Here is a 4,997-nt window from a genome sequence, read left to right on the forward strand (position 1 = left end):
AGCTGTGTGTTGGCCGAGCTGGCCAGGGCTAGGACCCATGCCTCCTGCATCCAAGCCCACTGCCCTCGGGCTGGCGAGCACCACCCTGGCTAAAGCGTCGTGGGTTCCAGCAGCGCGTCCCTCTGCGTGGGGGCCTCCTGCTTCCCCCCCAAGGCCTCACCTGCTGAGTGGGGCTGGCGGCCTCGCCTCCCATCCTACTGCCCAGGAGAGACCTGCACCCGCTCAAGACCACGTGAACCAGGAGGGGCAGGTCTGGACCTAGAACTGGGGGCTCCTGACCCCCCGGACGGAGAGCAGGACCTCCTCAGAAGGCCAAAGACCACCTTTGATTAAATGACAAGACTCGGGATTTTAAGAAGGTGATTATGAATTCCACCTTCTATGCAATCCTCCCAGTGGAGTTCAGAGTGGTACCCCACTTTCAAATCCATGAAACATAGGAATACTCACCCCAAAGAGACAAAAGCTCTGACAAACCTAGACAGCATATTAAAAAGCAGAGACATTACTTTGCCAACAAAGGTCCGTATTGTCAGAGCTATGGTTTTTCCAGTAGTCATGTACGGATTTGAGAGTTGGATCATAAAGAAGGCTGAGAGTCGAAGGATTGATGCTTTCAAATTGCGGTGTGGGAGAAGGCTTTTGAGAGTCCCTTGGGCAGCAAGGAGATCAAAGTAATCAATCCTAAAGGAAATCAACCCTGAATATTCATTGGAAGGACTGATGCTGAAGCTGAAGCTCCAGCACTTTGGCGGCCACTTGATGTGAAGAGCTGACTCATTGGAAAAGACCCTGATGCTGGGAAAGATGGCGGGCAAGAGAGGGGGGCAGCAGAGGATGAGACGTTAGGAGGGCATCACTGACTCAATGGATACGAGTTTGAGCAAACTCCAGGAGATAGTGAAGGACAGGGAAGCCTGGTGTGCTGCAGTTCATGGGGTTGCAGAATCAGACGCAGCTTAGCGACTGAACGACAACAAAAGAGACAGAGATTTGACAATCCAGGTGGAGTTTCATTGCGCAAAATTTCAGCTTGGATTTTGGTGCCTAGAAAGGTATGAGAAAATTCTGAGATTCAGAGCTTTTCGCATTTCAGGATTTGGATCAGCGAGGTGGGTTTGTTTTACGGTCAGCACGGCTGTTTACAACCTGAAGCTCCGCCCTCGGGGCTGCATTTCCATCACTCTTCTCTCCCTGACCCCTCCAGCCCCCCAGCCTCCCAGACAATACACAGGACAGCTGTCTCTGTGTTTCCTGGCTTTCTTCCTGGGTATCCGACAGAAAATAAAATCTCGCCTCTGCTAATGACTGCCCTGTGGTCTTGCTGAAGCCCCAATTACTCCGCCTATAAAGTGGAGGCAATAACTGCGCCCATCTCGAAGGGCTATTGCAGGATCACATGCAGTCAAGGCTTGGAATCGGTTTAACAGCCAGCCTGGACTGCTGTTATTAATAAATACTGTTATTATTATTGTTGTTGTTTTGCATGGCCCTGGGCTCATCAGAGTGAACTCACAAATGAACACCCTCATGCTACAGTCCCCCGCCAAGTTTGGAGGAGCTTCTGTGGATCCCCAGTTTATTTCTCAGCCGTAAATTCCCCCTTTCACTCCTCATACCCTCTGGGCTCCAGTCACCCCGGAGTTCCTCATTCCCGTTCCTGGTCTGTGAGTTCTGCTTGCACAATCACATTTTTGGCTCCCATGCTCCCTCATATGGTTTTCCAGGAGTCATGTACGGATGTGAGAGTTGGACCATAAAGAAGGCTGAGCGCTGAAGAATTGATGCTTTTAAGCTGTGGTGCTGGAGAAGACTCTTGAGAGCCCCTTGGACAGCAAGGAGATCAAACCAGTCAACCCTGAAAGAAATCAACCCTGAATACTCGTTGGAAGGACTGATGCTGAAGTTCCAATACTTTGGCCATCCAATAGTTTGATGTGAAGAGCTGACTCATTGGAAAAGACCCTGATGCTGGGAAAGATTGAGGGCAGGAGGAGAAGGGGGCAACAGAGGATGAGATGGTTGGATGGCATCACTGACTCAATGGACATGAGTTTGAGCAAGCTCCAGGAGATGGTGAAGGATAGGGAAGCCTGGCGTGCTGCAGTCCATGGGGTCGCAAAGACCCGACAGAGTAAACAATGAACAACGATGCTCCCTTCAGCCTAGAATTCTCATCTGCATCTTCACATGTTCTAGAACTTTCGTCCCTCTATTAGGGAGAAGGTCACCTGTCCGGCACAAAGATGGCGCTCATGAACGAACCCCCTGGTGTCTATGGTTTCCTGGACGCGGGAGTGTCTCCACAGCCTCCCAGCACATGGCTTCTCATGGTGGGGTGGGGTGGGGTCACAGCTGCGGGGAGGGAGTGAAGGGGCTTGAGCGAAGCCAGCTCCAGCCAGGCCCGCCCATCACCACCTGGAAACAAAGCGCAGCCTGGCTCTCCGGGCCGTCCACGCAGAGAGGGGGACCAATGGCCTCGCCTTTCAAGCAGAATAAAGCCTCCTTCCTGAGGTCTGCCCCCCTGCCCACACCATCTCTCTCCTTCCCTGCCCGCCCCGAGGCTCCAGCTGCTCTGGCCAAGCTCCGTCCCACGCCGGGCCTGGCTGTCCAGAACCTTCCCAGGCCTGAGGCGTTGGCCCCACGAGCTTCTAGCTGGGGTCCTGGAGCATCGGCCCAGATGTACGCTTCCTATCTCGTGGCCGCATGCGGTCCCCGTCACAACCACTCAACTCTGCTTTGCAGAGGGGAGCTGCAGACACAGGGGTGTGCCTGTGTTTCCATCTACATTGAATGGAAAATGTTCTGTAGTTGTTCTGCCTCACAAACGGTTTTTCTTTGGATGTTTTTTAATTAAATTGTTTTCAAGCATTAAAATGATTTATAAACCAATCTCAGCTCATAGCTGTGCAAAAACGGGCAGCTGATTTGATCCACAGTCTGTAGTTTATTGCTTCATTCTCATTTTAGAAGGAAGCATCCTTGTTGGTGCTGCCCAGGTGGCTCAGTGGTAAAGTATCCTACTCCAGCGCGGGAGCCGCAGGAGACACAGGTTTGATCCCTGGGCCGGGAAGATCCCCTGGAGGAGGAAATGACAACCCACTCCAGTGTTCTAGCCTCGGGAATCTCATGGACAGAGGAGCATGGCAAGCTACGGTTCATGGAGTTGCAAAGAGTCAGAGGCTACTGAGCACACACACAAATCCTATGTGCCAAAGATGAGCGTTTGCCTAAAGGGAGATGGCAAGTTTTCATGCACTTTTGCTTCTGTTTTTGTAATCTTTGGCAAATAATTGCATTAAGTCTGTCTGTTGTTCTGATTTTAATTTTTTTTAATTTATTTATTAAACTAGCCCCCCAGGCTCCTCTCTCCATGGAATTCTGCAGGCAAGAATACTGGAATGGGTTGCCATTTCCTTCTTCAGGGGATCTTCCCTGCCCAAGGATCAAACCTGGGTCTCATGCATTGCAGGTGGACTCTTTACCATCTTAACCACTAGGGAAGCTCCATTATAGTTGACTTATGATATCGTGTTAGTTTCAGATGTATAGCTTCAGATTCTTTTCCATTGTAGGTTATTACAAGATATTGGATAGAGTTCCCTGAGCGACACAATAATTCGTTCTTGCCTATTTTATACATAGTAATGTGTATCTGTTAATCCTATGCTCCTAATTTATCCCCCCTCCTTCCCCTTTGGTAACCAGAAGTTTGTTTTCTGTGAATCTGTTTCTGTTTTATAAATACGTTGATTTGTATTATTTTTCTAGATTCCACATATAAGTGGTATCATATGATATTTGTCTTGTTCTGCCTGACTTACCCCATTTGGTAGGATCATTTCTACATCTATCCATGTTGCTGCTGATTTGCATTTTCTTAGTCACAGTGAGTCTGCCTGTTTTCATGTTTGTGTTCTTTGGTGGGGTTGTTCCCACATGGTGGGCTTGTCCTCCTGGGCTCAAGGCAGTGTACTCTCCCTGGGTACAATCCTAAGAGCCAGGGTCTACATACTCTTCTTTTGCCAGCCTTTCCCCCAGCGACCTTGACAATGAGTAGAGACCCTGCTGCTTCCCACCTGACAGGTGTGAGCAAGAAATAAACTTTTGTAGTTTTAAGCCTCTGAAGTCTTGGGAATGTTTGTTACTTCAGCATAACCCAGACTATGCATCTGTCAGCAGCCTGTATTTTATTTTTTTCAGTTGGGGTTTTTTTTTTTTTTTTTTTTTGATCCCTGGTAGCTTTCTATTGACTTATCATATTTTTTCCTTATTTATTTTGCAGAGCTGTGGATGTGTTAAAAAATATTAACCCTTCTAGTGACGTGGTTATTTTGTCGCCAGCTGGAAATCTCCTTAAAAGGCGATTGGCCCTAGGATTTTTCACTGCTGTCAGAAAGAAAGGCCGAGGTCCAATGGTTCTAAAACCAGGGTCATCGTTTTTAGCATACCTCTTTCGACGTTTTACTAACTGAGCACCCATGAGTCTGTTTCAACTTGCTAGATTACCTGTGGGTACCTGTTTCAACCACTTTATCTCAGCAGGTTCATGGGGCAGTTTCACAGTTCAAAGCTGAATATTGTACTTGCACTGGCCTGGAGACTTCCTTAAGAAATGATTTTTTAAAAACAACTGGGTTTGGCTGGAATGATGACAGCAGCTTTTTCCAGGACATGGCTCCATGAAAGAAATTTCTGAAAAATACTGCATCTGTGAAGCAGTTTCATGGCCAGAGAATTTGGGGAGACCCGCATGTGCCTTTGTGAAAACAGTTACGCAGGAGCATCATCGGCCCTGAGTGGGGGCGCCTGTCTAAGGCTGGTACCATGGGTTCCTTAGCCTCTTTGCCTAGACAACGCTTTCCCCCACAAAGCCATGAAAGAAGTGTGTGGAACACCTTTAGGAAAAGTTTATCTAAAGAGTAAGATTGGGGATCTCACCACCCATTAAACCAAAGCTTGGAGCAAAGTGTGAATTATTTTTAGAGGACCCCCAG

This window comes from Bison bison, unplaced genomic scaffold, assembly GCF_000754665.1.
Source record: "Bison bison bison isolate TAMUID 2011002044 unplaced genomic scaffold, Bison_UMD1.0 scf7180017864080, whole genome shotgun sequence".
Taxonomy (NCBI): domain Eukaryota; kingdom Metazoa; phylum Chordata; class Mammalia; order Artiodactyla; family Bovidae; genus Bison; species Bison bison.